This window comes from Rhinatrema bivittatum, chromosome 1, assembly GCF_901001135.1.
Source record: "Rhinatrema bivittatum chromosome 1, aRhiBiv1.1, whole genome shotgun sequence".
Lineage (NCBI taxonomy): Eukaryota > Metazoa > Chordata > Amphibia > Gymnophiona > Rhinatrematidae > Rhinatrema > Rhinatrema bivittatum.
Genome location: NC_042615.1, coordinates 451,945,368 through 451,962,982, shown reverse-complemented (window position 1 = coordinate 451,962,982; position 17,615 = coordinate 451,945,368). Strand labels below are relative to the sequence as shown.

At 43.9% G+C, this 17,615-nt stretch overlaps 1 long non-coding RNA gene across 1 annotated transcript in view; it reads left to right on the top strand.

Moving 5' to 3' along the window:
- Positions 1 to 17,615, top strand: part of LOC115093514 — a 1,236,544-nt gene that overhangs the window by 835,955 nt on the left and 382,974 nt on the right. The window lies entirely within an intron of this gene.

Genomic DNA, 17,615 nt, shown 5'->3' with positions numbered 1-17,615 from the left:
TTTGTCTACTGCCTGTCCTGACCTTCAGCCTGATTCATCACTCCTGTCATCTGCTACATGTCCAGATCTTGGCCTGGCCTCCACCTTGTGTAGCCTGCTGCCTGCCTCGATCCTTAACACATCTGACCTGTCTACTGCCTGCTGTCTGAGAGACTTGCGCCTAAGTCCTGCTGGCCCTGGCACCCAAGAGCTCAACCCGTGGGGAACATGGGCTGGTATTGGTGAAGGTCCTGTTGGCAACAACCTCATTTCGGCTCAAGGGTCCACCTTCCATACAGTTTGCTGAGGCCATGGACCCAGCGGACTTGTCTGGCCTGCAGGCTATTCCAGGACTGGCCCAGAGGTTGCAGCAACAACAGCAATGCCTGGATGTGCTTGCAGCGAACGTGGACTGCCTGGCCAATTGGTTGGACACCACCCCAATGCCTAGCACTCCTCCAGCTCCCATTCCGGCTTTCATTCTGCCGGCGGTAGCACTTCACCTTCCTGCACCTCCCTGCTATGCGGGCAACTCCTGGCAGTGTCATAGTTTTATAAACCACTGTTTCATGTACTTCTCCCTCCAGCCTGCCCAGTTCGCCAGTGACAGCATCAAAACAACCTTCATTTTGTCTCTTCTAGATGGCAAAGCTCTGACCTGGGCCTCCCCTCTCTGGGAGCAAGGCAACTTCCTGCTCCAGGATCTTCTACGCTTTGTGCAAGTGCTCAAGCAATTCTTTGACGAACCAGAACAACAATCCACTGTGGTTTCTGAACTTCTCCATCTATGCCAAGCCTCATGCCCATTGGCCGACTATGCCATGGAATTTCCTACCCTAGCATCTGAACTCAGATGGCGAGAAGATAGCCTCCGCAGTATTTTCCTGGCAGTGCTGTCTACCCGAGTCAAGAATGAGCTGCCTGAGAACTTCCTGAGGGCCTGGAGGTTCTAGTCAACCTTGCCGGTCACATTGACCATCAGCGGCAGCAATGCTGGCATGAGCTACGACCTGTCCACAGACCCGTGGTCTTGGCCCTGTCCTTCTCCCGGTTCGTGGTACCTCCACTTTCTGCCAAGGTCAGGTCACCTCTGGGAGAGGAGCCTATGCAGCTCGGCCACAGCCGACTCTCCCCCAAAGAGAGACAGCATTGATGCACCTTGGGGCTATGCTTGTACTGTGCTGGTAAGGGTCACATGCTGGCCAAGTGCCCCAAGAGACCAGGAGCCTAGGTGTCAGTGGGGAGAATACCCTTGGCTGCAGTAACCCTGCTCCCCAATGTACCATTCCAGTGACAATTCACCATGCTCACGTGGACTTCGCCATCTTGGCGCTGATTGATTCTGGTGCTGGCGGGAACTTTATTATGACCCAGCTTGTCCATCAACTAGGCCTGCCTACACGGCCTAGGGAGCCCTATTGACCATCTCATCTATTCATGGAGACCCCCTGCCCAGCAGGATTACCCATATGATGGCCCCGGTTAAACTTCGCAAGGGGATCCTTCACGAAGAAGAGCTCACCTTCCTCATCCTTGAAAAAGGCCATACCCCCAGTGGTTCTAGCTTACTATGGCTTCAGAAGCATTCCCCTTCCATCAATTGGGGGACCTTACAGATTAACGCTTGGCGTCCTTCGTGCAACACATCCTGTCTCCGAAGAGTGTCCCGGCCAATTCTACTTGAGGCTACCACCACACTTTCTCTGTCACCGCAGTATGCCGATTTTGTGTATGTCTTCTCCAAAGAAAAGGTGGAGACTTTACCAAAGCACTGTCCCTTCGATTGTACTATTGACCTCCTTCCAGACCCAATACCACCCAGGGGGCGAGTCTACCCCTTATTATCGCCTGAAACCAAAGCCATGATGGAATACATTCAGGAAAACCTGGAAAGGGGTTTTATCTGACCCTCCACCACGCCAGTCGGAGCCGGCTTCTTTTTTTGTCGCAAAGAAGGACGGCTTCCTGCACCCCTGTATAGACTTTCAAGGCCTGAACACTATCACCAAAAAGAATTGGTACCCACTAGCTCTGATCCCGGAACTATTGGACAGTTTACAAGGGGCTCAACCCTTTACCAAACTAGACCTCAGAGGGGCCTATAATCTTGTCTGCATACAACCCAGGGACAAGTGGAAGACCGCGTTTAATACCAGGGACGGCCACTATGAATAACTAGTGATGAATTTCAGCCTTTGTAATGTGGCAGCAGTCTTCCAACACTTAATGAATGAGGTCTTTTGTGATATGCTCTACACCAGTGTTATCGTTAACGGGTACTTCAGTGCCTCCTTGATCACAAACTATTTGCAAAACTAGCGAATCTCTCCCATTCTTCGACTTCATTGTCTCCACTACCAGTTTCCACATGGACCCTGAGAAGGTAGCCAGCATCCAGACTTGGCCCTAACCCTCGAACTCCAAGCGCTGCAGCACTTCCTGGGTTCTCCAATTTCTACCAACAATTCATCCCTAACTGCTCTCGCATAGTGTCTCCACTCACCGTGCTTACCAAGAAGAGGGCGGATCCCAAGAACTGGCCACCCGAAGTTACTGCCACCTTAGAGGAACTCAAATGTGTCTTCTTGCAGGACACGTGCCTTTGTCATCCTGATCCTTCACGTCCCTTCACAGTAGAGGTCGATGCTTTTGACTCAGTCGTTGGAGCTGTATTAAGCCAGCACTCTATGAAAGGAACGTTGCTGCCTTGCTCCTACTTCTCTCACAAGTTCACCCCGGCTGAGAAAAACTATGGTATCGGGGATAAGGAACTTCTTGCCATCAAAATGGTGTTTGAGGAGTTGTGGAAATGGCTCGAGGGGGCACAGAACACCATCACCATTTTCACAAACCATAAAAACCTCGAGTGCCTTAGCCGAGCCCAATTGCTGAACCCTTGCCAGGCCTGGTGGGCTGTATTCTTTAGCCGGTTTGACTTCGTCCTCCACTACCAACCGGCAGCCAAGATCACGCTTTCCAGGATCTTTGACACAGGGGATGCCCCCATGAAGCCTGACCACATTATTGACCCAGCAAGGATACTTTTAGCCGCATACTTTTAGCTGTGGTTCCCCTTTGTCTATGGCAGAGAGTCCTAAGTTAGGCCCATGACTCTCTCACCGCTGGACATCCTGGAAGAGTCTGCATCTTGGAGCTCCTGCGGCACTACTACTGGTGGCCACATGTGGCATGGGATGTCAAGGCTTATGTAGACTCCTGTATAACTTGCACCAGAGAGAAACCACTGGTGGAAAGTCCCTGGGGTTGGCATGAGCTCAATTTAAAGGGCCAACTGCGGAAAAGTTCCCTGTGGCCCGGGATGATGATGTCAGGCAAGGCAGGTTTAAATACCCTGCCTTGCCACTTCCTCCTTGCCTTGGCAACAGGTCCAGCTCCTGGTGTGTGTTGTCTGCATCCTGATCCCATGTTCCTGTGATTCTTTTGACTCCTGCTCTGGATCTTGCTCCTGCTCCAGCCCTAGTCCTGTTCCAGATCCTCCTCATTCCTGCTCTCTTGGATTGATCTTCTGGCTCTGACCCTGCTTGTCTCCTGGTTTCTGCTCGTCCACTGCCTGCCCTGATCTTCAGCCTGGTTCATCGTTTCTTTTTTGTCCGCTGCCTGTCCTGACCTTCAGCCTAATTCATTGCTCCTGCTCGTCTGCTGTCTGCTCAGACCTCAGCCTGGCCTCCACCTCATGAAACCTGCTGTCTGCATCAACCCTTGGCACGTCTGTCCTGTCAACTGTCTGCCATCTGAGAGACCCGTGCCTGAGTTCTGCCAGCCCTGGCATCCAAGGGCTCAACCCACGGGGAACATGGGCTGGTATAGGTGAAGGTCCTGTTAGGTTCTCTCTCTCAGAACCACTTCCCAATGACAAGGACCACCAGGGGCCTCCCCTTGGTGGTGGCAACAGCCTCATCTCAGCTCAAGGGTCCACCTTCCTTACAGTTACACAATGTAAGGTTCCACATTGGGATTGGAAAAGGATTTAGCATCATCGTGGATATTATAATATGTTGAAATCCTGTGATCAGTGGCAGCCAAGAAAGCAAACAGAATGCTATGAATCATTAGGAAAGAAATGTAGAATAAAATAGAGAATTTCATAATGTCCTTGTATCACTGCATTGAGTATTGTGTGCCATTCTGGTCACCACATCTCAAAAAAGATATAGCAGAAATAGAAGAGGTACAGAGAAGTGCAACCAATATGATATCAAGAATGGAATGATTCCTGGCAGAAAAGTCCATAAACCTGTTAGGTTCGCCACCCGTGGGATGGTCCTGCGAGTGGCTTCACTCACCTCAATGCTGCCTGTTCACTGCTGCTGCTCTCTGTAGCAGGGAAACGCTGCCAATGTGTGGCTGATGCTGACACTCCCCGGCTGCTTAGGCGCGCATGATTCTGTCTTCTTTAAAAGGCCCGTGGTGGAAAAAGCCTGCAGCGCCTCCCGATGACATCACTAAAGGTTGCCTTTTAAAAGGGCTCTTCATTCACCTCAGCCTTACTCAGCAAGAATGTCTTTGGTTCCTGAGTACTCTGGTTCCAGTCTTCTGTCTTTCTCTAGCTCTCCAGCATGGTTCCTGCATACAGCGTCAGCTTGGTTCCTGTCTTCAGCATCTGCCTGGTTTCCATCCTCTGCTTCAGCTGCTCCAGTCTTCAGTCTTCAGCTCTGCTTCAGATTCCACCAGTTCTGTGTAAGCCATCAGCCTTGTCTCAAGCCATCAGCCTTGCCAGTGCCAGGTATTCAGCCTCTGCTTTCTCTTGGTATAGATTCTTGAACTCAATCATAGTCTGGCTTGTGCTAAGACAAGCTGACCCACCATTTTTTTGCGGGCCTTAGGGCTCTGTCCACTAGGTTGCACCATGCAAAGAGGGGTTCACGCATATGCAGTTTCTTATAGTTTGCTGAGGCCATGAACTCAGTGAACGCATCTCCAAGTTGGACCATCGCTGCTTTGATCACCCTGATGCAAGAACAAAAAACAGAATTGGTCTACTGCACCAGTTCATGCAACAGGCCCAGCAGAACTCAACAAAGCAAAAGACTCATTACAGACCTTGTCACAGCATTTAGACATAATACAAGTTCATTGTCCATCTTCAGTTCCAGTTGAGGTTAATCCTGCCCTGGTACCTATCAAGAAAGGTAAGTCCATGATTCAACTCTCGCCACCTCCTAGGTATGCTGTTGATCCTAAAGGGTGCAGAGGATTCCTGAATGTGTGCAATTTGCAATTTGAGTTACAGCCAGATCATTTTTTTCTCTGACCATGTCAAGATTACATATATACTCTCCCTGTTGGATGGTTCGGCTCTCACTTGGGCCACTCTCTTGTGGTAACAAGATGACTTGCTTCTCAGGAATTTGGACAATTTCATTCAGCAATTCCATCTGATCTTTGGTCAACCTGGATGTGTCATGCCTGCTAGCACAGAACTTGTATTCATCAAGGCAATCGTTCTGTTGGTGAATATGTGCTAGAATTCTGTACCTTAGTTTCCGAACCCAGTTGGGGCAAAGATAACCAAACCACCATTTTTTGGCAGGGATTATCTAAGAGAATAAAAAAAGAACTTGCAGTCTGGGACCTTCTTCCATCCCTTGAAGCACTCATTGCCTTTGCTATTTGTATTGACCTGAGATTCTATTAACAGGTTCATGAAAAGAAGAACTCCCAGTGGACCTCGCTCATAGTTGCTTGATCTCAGAATCTTCCACAACCAATCCTGGAACCACCAAAGGTGGCTGTCTTTGAAAACCCATGAAATTGGGTAATACCCAACTTTTGCTTGATGAGAAATAAAATGCGAAGATCAAAATATCTGTCTCTATTATGCCACACAAGATAATCTTGTCCGTGCCCCCTTAGACCAGAAAATTCTATAAAAATAAGTCTTGTCGGGAAGGTAGCTTGCATCATCCTGCTTCCTCTCCACTACTAACCGTACCAGTGTGACTTACCTATGGAAAACACTCAATTCAGACTGAAGCTTTAGTAGATTCTGGAACTGGGGGCAACATTATCCAGGAATCACTACTATGTCAATGTGTGTGCTTTACTACCAGCTTAACTACCCCCTGTATCATTTTGTCCATCTATGGAGTTCCCCTACCTGGTTGTGTGACTACAGCATCCTCCCCCATTATGATACAGATTGGGTCTCACTATGAGAATATTCATTTCTATGTATTATCTAAACCAGACAGCCCTCTTGTACCTGAACTACCCTGGCTGAGTCTTCATCAACCGTCTATTGACTTGAATTCCTTACAGATTGACTAATGGGGTTTATCCTGCTGAGAACATTGTATCATTTCATGTTTGTCTCTGGGCACTTCACTACGAACTACCTCACCTGAAATGCCAGCTCTGTGGCTTCAATGTACATCCTGTTCCTACCTGAATTCTGAACTGTGTTATCCTTCTGCTAAAGAACTTTTGTCTGTCAATTAGGACCAATCTCAGTCCTTGGCCAAGCTTTCAGTCTTGTCTTCAGGCAAGTCTTCTGGTTTGAATGGGTTTTCAGTCCCATCCCAAAACCAAAGCATCTCTAGATCCTGTGACTGGACCCCTGAGTCCCCTGCTGGTACAAAAGTACCTTTGTCAACTCAGAAGTCGAAGAGAAGAGGCTTCAGGGGGCTTAGAGGAGAGGGTACTGTTAGGTTTGCTGCCCCAAAATTGCTGGATAACTGTTCTCTCTTCCTAGTTTGATGCACTACCTAGCTGTGATCAAGCTAGGTAGAAATAACATGGTATAAATCTACTCTTCTTTCACCTTTCATCACTCCAAATCACATTAAATCTTCACTGATGGTAACTGTGCTGTTCATATGTATGACTACACATGTAAAATTGCCCCCCCCCCCCCAGAACCCACCCCACTCTACGAACTTCACCCTGAGTTACTAGTGTCCCCTCTTACAGTGTTATAAAAAGTTAAAAAAAACAGTGGCCCTTCACAGAGTCTCTCTCTCTCTTTCTCCCCCCTCCCACAATGGGATTTTTGATAAATCCCATTTCAACTGTAATGTACAGCTATTGCAGGCATAACACCAAGATATCCCACAATAGCATGCATTGCATTATCACACACAATGTTAATCAGCCCTCATTTCTATTTACTCCGCCCAATACCCCACTTGAATAAAATTTGCATATGTATTTCATGATGTGGTGTTTATCGCATGCATTATGGCATTATCACAGGTGTAAGAGCGATAATGCCCTAACACATTTTGATAAATGACCCCCTTAAGCAGAAAAGGCAAAATAGCAGTGTTATTGAAAGATTATCCCTAATTTTTCAAGTTCATAAAATGTTAAGTAAACATATTCCATGTCTTCAAAATAAATGTAAAACACTAAAACGTCATTGTTCATTCCTTTAATGAAAGTGTTTTTTAGTCAGAGATTCTCAAGCATTACTAGATATCCACACAATCTTTTACACATTATTAAAAAAAAAAAAAACCTCTAAAAAGGTTATTTTTTCTAAATTTCAATGAAAATGGATAGAAAAATGAAATATCTTATTTTAAAAATTGCTATGAACTATTGAAAAATAATGACTTGCTACTACCAAGAACTTTTACTCCAGTAAGATTCCTTGTGGTACATTAAAGTAACATAGTAAATAAAGACAGATAAATACCAATTGGCCTATCCAGTATGCTCAATTGAGAGTTGTTATCTTTGGTTTTCTTCCAGTTTGGATAAATTCCCATACTCAACCATCATTGGCTCCCCTTAAACTCTTACCTGACCTCTCACCTCTTTTTATGGAAAGCATCTGAAAAAATGTTTGATTGCAAGCAGCAGAGTTTCTTAGCATCTCTGTTGCATTTGTTAATGGTAGGAATGGGAACTGGTTTATATTAAGGACCAGAAACATACATATATTTTTTTTCAAAATTCCTGAGCAGTATATTCATTTATTTATTTGGATTTAGGTTACGCTTTATCATTCGTAGCTCAAGACAAATTGCATACAGGTAGAGTAGGTATTTCTCTGAGGACTGATTTGCTAAGTCTTTTCTCCAATTCTATGTCTGTGGGAAAAAATGCTTAATAAATCAGGTTCTAAGTTTGTAGCTGAGGTAACAGAAGGTGAAGGTGAAGCAACTTGCCCAAGGAGTATCAGAGAGATTTGGAATCTGGCTTTCCTGGTTTTCAGCTTTTTGTTCTAACCACTAGGCCAGCGGTTCTCAACCAGTGTGTCGCCAAGCACCGGCAGGTGTGTTGCGGCTCCCAGTGTCCCACTGCCCTGCTTGTGCTTCCCTTCTCCCAAGGGGCGGGGCTGAAGCGTGGAGAGATCTGTGCTCCGCCGCCGGAGGCCAGGTCAGTGGGTCCGAAGAATGGAGAGATGCTGCGTGCCGCCGCCGGTGGCTGAAGAGTGGAGAGACCTGTGCACTGCCGGAGGCCAGACCGGTGGCGGCTGAAGAGACATTGCATGCCGCCGGAGGTCAGGTCAGCGGCAGCTGATAAGCGGAGGCCTGGCTTATTGGACCAAACAATGAGAAGCGGCTCCATGTGAGCTTGTGTGTGTATGTGTGTGTGGTAGAATGGATGCCTGGGTGCGTGAGTGGCAGCTTTGTGTGTGTGGTAGAATGGGTGCCTGGGTGTGTGAGTGGCAGCTTTGTGTTGTGTGGTAGAATAGGTACCTGGGTGCATGAGTGTGAGCATGTATGTGATTGAGAGAGAGACTAGTCAGAGGTGATGTGTTTCTGTGAGAGAGAGACAGACTGGTCAGGAAGATGACGTGTGTGTGTGTGTGTGTGTGTGTGTGAGAGAGAGAGAGACAGACTGGTCAGGAAGATGACGTGTGTGTGTGTGTGTGTGTGTGTGTGTGTGTGAGAGAGAGAGACAGAGACTGGTCAGGGAGGTGTCTGGTGTGTGTGTGTGAGGAAGAGATACTAGTTAGGGAGGTTACTGGTTTGTGTGAGACAGAGACTGGTTGTGACTGGTTGTGGGTCCTAAGGAAGAGGACTGTGAGGACAGAGCTTCAGCAGCCACTGCTGCTTCTGGTGAGTGCTATTGTCCTGCTAGGGAAAGGAGTAGGAGAGTATTATGTGATGTGTCTGCTGTTTTGAAATATCTTATTGATATTTGGACAATTGTTTATAATTTATATGAGTTTTTAATTGTTGGATGTTATTCTGTTAATCAGCTGTTTTGTAACATTTCTTAGTATAGTTTTACAATTATTACTAAGTGGGTATCTATCTATAGCAGCTTGGCTTGCTCTGTTTTCCTAATAGGAGGTGTATTAGTATTTAGGGCTTGGTTAAATATTTGCAATGGTAAATTGCTGTCTTTTCATAAGGAGGCGTATTGTGCCTGCCAGTAAAGAGAGTTTGTTTTGCTTTTACTGAGATGTCATCAGAACCAGAATATCTTTTTTTGTATGGTGAGTTGTATGGGTAATGCCCTAGTTCTGATCTGTACCCATTTTTGGGGGTTGAGAGGGTTCCTGAGGATGCAGAATGTATATTTACATTTTGTCACATGTTCAGTGTGTCACGCATGTGAGAACCATCTGTCAGGTGTGTCCCGGCCGAAAAAAGTTTGAGAACCACTGCACTAGGCAACTCTCTGTGCTGCATGTCCAAATTTTTGGAGACACGGAATCCTACAGCATTTCCCTTCACTTTAACTCCATGAGATAAAACCCTGAATGGGCACAAAGCCAACCACCCAGGGACCTGATAGCCTCCTTGGGGGAGCAATTCTACTGAAGGCTTCATTGCTGCTTCGCTGCCCTGGATGCTACAGTATTACTGTTGCTACCCCTTCACCCCCGCCCCCCCCCCAATTGACATCAGTGCAAGGAATGACATTGAAGGGCCATCCCAGTACCAGTGGAGACTCCATAGCTTCAATGACAGTTACAGGAAAGCACAGAGCCAGCCACCCAAGGACTTGTTTACATCAACAGGGCTTTCATTGTAAAGCCCTGTTGGCTACTTTTTTGTTCCACCGAAACCGATGTGATGTTTTCTTCATGAATGTCGGTATACAAAAAAAACTTCAAATAAATAAATAAATAGATAAATAAATAAATAAAATCTATGGGGAACCCGTTCCAAAGCAGGTCCTCACTGCTGATCCTCTGCCCCAGACATGACAGCATTTCATTTTACCCTATTCCCAGTGACAACAGTGGAAGAGCTGGCTCTGTCCAAGGAGGAGAGGCAGTACTGAAGGCTCATAGAAATAAAAAGCTCAAACATACTAAGTTGTGAACCTACTGGGAAAGTTGGTGTTGTGAGGTCCATTTCATAACATTTTGTTCCAGGCATTCCACATCCCAGCAGTAAACAGTGAAATTGCTGATGTTCTCTCTTGCTTTCACCACATCATCCAGCGAAGAATTCCAGAGTTTAATTATGCAATGAAAACAAATATTTTCTCCTATGTGTCTTAAAAATATCCTCTAGTAACTTCATTGATCGACCCCTAGTCTTTGTAGTTTTTTAGAGTAAACAAACAACCGATTTGTGTTTACCCATTCCACTCTATTCATTATTTTATAGGCCTCTATCATATCTCCCCTCAGCCAACTCCTCTCCAAGCTGAAGAATCCTAACCTCTTTAGCCTTTCCTCATAGGGGAATCATTCCATCCCTTTTATCACTTTGGATTTACTTCTCTAATTCTACTATATCTTTTTAGAGATACGGTGACCAGAACTGCACACAATACTCAATGTGCGGTTGCACCATGGAGCGATACAAAGGCATTATGATATTCTCTGTTTTATTTTCCATTCCTTTCCTAATAATTTCTAGCATTTTATTTGCCGCCTTAGCCGCTGTAGAGGATTTCATCATATTATCCACGATGACACTAGATGGTTTTCCTGGGTGGTAACTCCCAATGTGGAACCTTGCATTGTACAACTATAATTAGGGTTGCTCTTCCCTACATGCATTACTTTGCACTTGTTCACATTAAATGTCAAATTTGGATACCCAGTCAGCTGGTCTTGCAAGGCCCTCTTGCAATTTCTCAATCCTCTTGTGATTTAACAGCTTTAATTTTGTATCATCATCAAATCTGATGACCTCATTTATGGCTCCCATCTCTAGGTCATTTATGAATGTTAAAAAGCAGAGGTCCTAGTACAGATCCCTGGGGGACGCCACTATTCGCCTTTCTCTATTGTGCAAATTCATCATTAACCCTACTCTCTTTTAACAAGTTCTCAATGCCCAGTAGAACATTGCCTCCTATCCCATGACTCTTTAATTTCCTCATGAATGTCTCACGAGATACTTTGTCAAATGCTTTCTAAAAATCCAGATATACCCTATCAACTAACTCACCTTTATCCACTTGTTTATTCATGTTTTCAAAAAAATATAGCAAGGGGGAGTGGCCAAGATGGCGTCAGTGAGAGAAGTTGGCTTGTGAAGCTCCTGCAACGCCGTTGTTCTGTTTGTTAATTTTCTGATTGCCGGCCTCCTAGAGATGCCACATTCGAAGCGTAAGGGACGGGTGAGAGAGGGTGCCCCGACCCCTGCAAGACCTGCCCTAATTCAAACGACGTTGACGGGTTTCCAGCCCCAGTCGGAGTTAACAACCCCGGAGAATCCCGCTGAGCTGCGAGGCGGGGAGCAAGCGCCCATGCTCCAGGGAGACGTCACACTCAGTCCCGGGGCCCCTACAACTCCTACTCCACCAGGCGATGCTGAAACTGCTGCAGACCCAGGCTCTGGACGAGGACGGATGGCATCCTTAGAAATGAGCCCTATCGGGGAGGGGGCAGTTGGAGGGATGGCGTCGACAGAGAGACCGGGAGGATTTTACATCTCCTCCCCACAATTGGAGTGCACTATCGGCACTGCCTGAGCTGGAACCAGCGAAATGGAGGCTGGAACAGTTGTAAGGATCGCTCAGTCCCCAGGAAACCTAAAGACTCAAGGTATTTCACTATCTCAAGCTAAAAATTTGATACCTTTTCTACCGACTGAAAAGCCTAAAGTTGTTACTATGGATTTAATCTGGCAGGCATTTATGTCGATGCAAAATGCCATGTTTAATTTATCATTGAATATAAAAGAAATGCAGACAACGCTTCACAACTCGATCCCAGAAATAAAAACATACTTCTTCTTTAATGAAGGTGGAAGAAGAAATAAATAAGATAAAGAGTGTTCAGCTCTCTCTAATTAAAGGAGTAACTATGTTAGAAAAGAAAATGGAAAGTATAGAAAACACCATAAGATATAAAAATTTAAGGATAATAAACTTTCCTAAATGCAAAATGACTTCCCCTAAAGAGCAACTAAAGAATTATTTTCAAGAAATACTGCTACTACCGCCTGAAAAGTTACCTGTGATACTGAAAGCTTATTTTTTGCCGAAGAAAAAAATGAAAACGTGGAAGAAAATATACCAGCAGAAGTTACATCATTGATGTTACGGAACTGATAGAAACATCTTACAGTTCTCAAATTGAAATGAGAGGAACTTTACTGTTAAAATTTAAGCTAACAGAGGACAGAGATAACATATTAAAAATATTTCTAAGTAAAAGATCTTTATTATATTTGGGTCAGAAGCTGTGGGTTTACCCTGACGTCTCTAAGGAGACGCAGGCAAGACGTAAGAAATTTTTAACATTGGCTAATCAAGCTAGAATGTTTGGGATTGTATTAAGCATTAGATTTCCTTGTAAATGTGTTATGAAAATTGATGGTGAAAAATGTGTTTACTATGAACCTGAACAGTTAGCGAAATTCCTAGAGAATCGAAGGAACCAGGTGGCAGAGCCTGAATTAACATCTTCCTTATAGATGTAGGGAAATAGGTATATACTCCGTCATCTCTCAATTTTGGTTAGAATATAATTTTCTCTCTTTTTATTGTGAACTTGCTTAAAGAATGGCACTTCCCCAGTTTTTGGTAATATGGAGTCAATGAATATATGTTAAGTTTCAAAATATTTGGAGGTTTATATTATCTTTCGATGATATATATAATGTTATTATTTGTACTCCTAATAATGATGATTGAATTTGAATGTATTAAGTTTTGAAAAGTACAAAATTAAAAATTTAAAAAAAAAATATATATATATAGCAAATTGGTGAGGCAGGACTTCAATTGGCTAAATACAAGTTACATTTGTCCTATTAAACTATATCTATAATTATTTTGTAATTTTAAATAGTTTGAACCATTTTTTCCAGCTCTGACGTCAGCTCACTGATCTATAATTTCTTGGACCACCCAGAAATTATTTTTAAAAACTGGTGTTACATTGCCCACCCTCCAATCTTCAGGTTCCATAGCTGATTTTAATAATAGTTTACACACAGCAAGCTTCTTTTCAAATTCTGTCTTTGTCTTCCTTATCAATGCTTTGCATCTAACTTGCCATTACTAATGCTGTTTCTTGTTATTATTCAGATCCCTTTTCCAGTATTTCTTTAGTCTTCTCCTTCTTGTTATCAAGTCAATTTTGATCATGTTATGATAACTATCACCAAATAGCTCTAACTCCATTTCATCTTTTACCAAATCATGTTTTCCATTAAGGATTACGTCTAAAATAGCCTCCCCACATCCCATTGTTGGATCTTGTACCAGCTGCTATATGAAGCAGTTATTATTATTACTTAGAAACCTTTCCTCCTTAGCATGTCCTGATGCATCATTTATGCAGTCAGTACTGGAGTAATTAAAATCACCCATCATTACTTTGTTACTATTTTTGTTAGCTTCCCTAATGTCTGTTAGCATTTCATTGTCTGTTTATTCTGGTCAGGTGGTCAGTAGTACACCACCACTATTCTATTCCCCTTCTCAAATAGAATTTCTATCCGTGTAGATTTTACAATGCATTTTGTTTCCTGTAGATCTTTTTTACTGTTTGACTGTATGCCCTCTTTAACATGTAACACCAACTCCTCCACCAAACCTGCATGGCATCGTAGATGCTGCCCTGTGCTTACTGGGTGGACTGGATGGACCATTTGATCCTTTTCTGCTGTCATTTCTATGTTTCTATGTTTCATCCTATCATTGCAATATAATATGTACCCTGGTATCACAGTGTCCCATTGATTAACCTCCTTCCACCAGGTATCTGAGATGCCTCTTATTTCTATCTGTTCTTTCAGTGCTATGCATTCTCACTCTCCCATCTTATTTTTAAGACTTCTAGCATTTGTATACAGATATTTCAAAGTATATATTTTGTTTGTATCAGTTGACAGGGTAATTTTCAATTTTTCTGCTCTGTCCACTCTTTACTTAAAGGCACCTAGGCTGTTTTAGCATTTGTTGGAACCTTTCTATCAGGATGTCCTATCATCCTAGTTTTGTTAGTATCTTTCAAAGATACATCACTATGAACATGCACTTCTGAGTGAATGTCGGTTTTCCCCATCATTTAATTTAAAAGCTGCTCTATCTCCTTTTTAAAGGTTAGGCCAACAGTCTGTTTCCTCTCTGGTTAAGGTGAAGCCCATCCTGCTGGAATAAGTCTGCCCCAAGAGAGTTCCCATCCCTAACAAATCTGAAACCATCTTCCTTACACCATCGTCTCATCTATGCACTGAGACTATGGATCTGGATCTCAGCCTGCCTCTGGGGTCCTGCGTGTGGAATGGGGAACATTTCTATGAATGCAACCCTGGATGTTCTAGATTTCAGTTTTCTATCTAAGATCCTAGATTTATCCTCCAAAACCTCTCTCCTGCACTCTCCCATGTCATAGGTTCCCACACGTACCATGATAGACTGTTCCTCCCCAGCACTCTCTAAAATCGTTTCTATGTGGTGCATGAGGTCCTCTACTTTCACACCTAGCAGGCAAGTTATCAAGTGATCCTCATGCCCACAAACCATACAGCTTTTTATATTTCTAATGATTTCTAATTGGCTAACATAGCCAAATAGAACTGAAGAGCAGTCCTAAAGTTAGCCGAATAAGTTTATCCAACTAACTTGAACATAGTTGGAGATATTCAAAAGTATGCCCATGCAATGATATCCCTGCAAACTTACAGGGTCATTCTTTAAACTGAGTTGTGCCATTATCGCATGCCTCGCAGTGGTACAATTTAAATCAGGGGAAGGGGGGAGGAGTGTGGGCAGGGTTTGGGCTGGGTTATGGCACGGCAGTGCTGCGGGCAATAATGTTTTCCACATTATGGCCAGCATACTGCGGGAAATAACAACACCTTTTCCCGTGGTGCTATGGGGGTGAAAGTGTGCGGCCCGGCTGCAACCACAGTGGGCGAAAACGTACCACTGCATACTTTCACCCCCCCCACACCCTTTTTTTTCCCCGCGGGCCATCATTCTGCTATAAATCCAATGATGAATCCTGGGTTAACCAGATAAGTTTATCCAACTAGCTTCACTAGCCGGCCAGTAGCTGAATATGGACCTCATAATTTTATTAAACAGAACAAATGATAAAGTGCTGCGTTTTTGCATAGAGAAAGCTGTTCAGTGAGAGCTGTTTTTTTTTTTTTTTTTTTTTAAGACATGTCTTTAAACCACACAGCTATGGAATAGCTAATCTGAATATGCTTTCAGTAATAAGGTAGTTGAATTATCCAAAGGGAATGCTTATTTTCCTTAGCCTTTATGAGCAGCTGAAAGTTCAGTTATGTTATTGCATGCACATCTCTAATAAATGCCAACCTATTGTCAATCATGGTTGGATATAGCAAGGGTTGGGGGGGGGGGGGGGGCATCTCCTATGTTACCTTGGAGTAAAAAGTACTGTAGCCATACAGTTATCAACGCAATAGACTGTTGATGGAAATACAAGCCAAAAACATAATCAATCTCAGCTGCTTCCAAACAAGGCCATGAACACCATTAATCCAGAAGTGTAGTGAAAGGTTACACCAGTCTCTTTCTCAGTATAAATGGGGAAAATCTTGCATCCATTTCATTCTTTTTATCTTGCAATAAACCTTTGGATTATTGTCTTTATCATTACTGTTATTGTAACATTTACCATATATATAGCTTAAAAGACATTAAAAGTCTCAAATAATTAACACAGCATTAATAACACTTAAATAAAACCTTTAACCTCAGCCTAAAGTGAAAAAAAAACAGCCTTCAGATATGTGAACAGCCTCACTTTTATCCTTTTCTACACCTTACCTTTATCTATTCTTTGACTATTTGAATTGGTTTTTGATGCATTAACTTTCTTTTTATTCTAGACCTTTAAAATGAAACATTTTCCATCTTCTAAGTGTTAGAATGTTCATCATTTTTTTCCTGACTTGAAAAACCCCATCAGATGTATTTTTATCTTGAAATACATCCTTTAGCTGCACCAGAGGTATTTGTTCTTGTGTTATTTTTGTAGATACCCTGTGACTTAAAGAAAGCATGAACAAGTTAATGCTCTCGAAAGAGAGCAAAAATATGAAAGTGGCCAAGTGAAGGTATGTTTCAAATCCTTTTCTCTTATAATTTCCCCTAGACATATCACACACCCAATAATTAAAACTAAAGATAAAAAAAAAAATCACCCCCTCTCCATATCTGAAAACTTTTAATTTCCAGCCACCCTGGAAATTAAATTAGTAGGCGGAAGGAAAGGAGGGTACAGACAAAGCAGACAAAGTTCCTTCCATATCCACACATATTCATATCCACACACACACACAATCATGCACCCTTCTACCTTATCTTCTTCTCACTCCCCCCTTCTATTTCTTCCCTCCCTCCCTCACCTTCAGTTATTCACCCTCCTTCCCTCTGTCACTCAACCCCTTCATCTTCTTCCCTTCCCTGTCTCTCTCCCTCCCATTTAAGCCCCTTACTTTCCTTCTATCACTTATCCCCTCATTTCCACTCACCCTTTTCCTTTGTTTCATTACCCTTACTTCTCAGTCACTCACCCCTCATTCCCATTCACCTTCGTTCAAGCCCTCCCATTCACATCCTTCATTTCTCTCCCCCTCCCTTCCCCGCTCAGTCACTGTTACTCCTATTCACTTCCCTCTGTCACTAATCTTCCCTCTCAGTCCCTCAACACTTCACTCCCACTCATCCTCTTCTGCTTCTCATTCTCACCCTGTCTCACTAGCCCCTCTCTCCCACAAAGCTACTCACTCATTCTCTTACCTGACACTCACAACCTCCCTCTGTCACTAACCCTTTCCTTCCCACTCATTCATGTCCCTTCCATTTCACTCACTCACTGTACTCACCACTTTCCCTTCCTTCCTATGTCTCCCTCTCTGTCCTTCCATTACACCATTACTCACCATTCTTCACAGCAGGGCCTCTCCTCACTGGCAGAGAAAATAGAAAGCCCGCTAGTGTGCAACGCATCAGGTCTCTCCTTGCACACCAACAAATGCATTGAATGACCAATTGGCCTGCTTACTCACTGGTGGGAAGTGGAAATCCAGCCAGTGCTGATGCGCCGGATCTCTCTCCTCGCAGTGACACAACAGGTTTCTCTTCATGTGTTGACAGTTTCCTTCTCGCTGGTGGGGAGGGGAAGTCCTGCAAGCACTGTGATGCACCGGGTCTCTCGTCGCTGACAGGGAGTGGGAACTCTACCAGTGTTGACAAACGGGGTCTTTCCTTGCTGTCAGGAGGGTGGGAACCCTACCAATGCGGCAATGAATAGGGCCTCT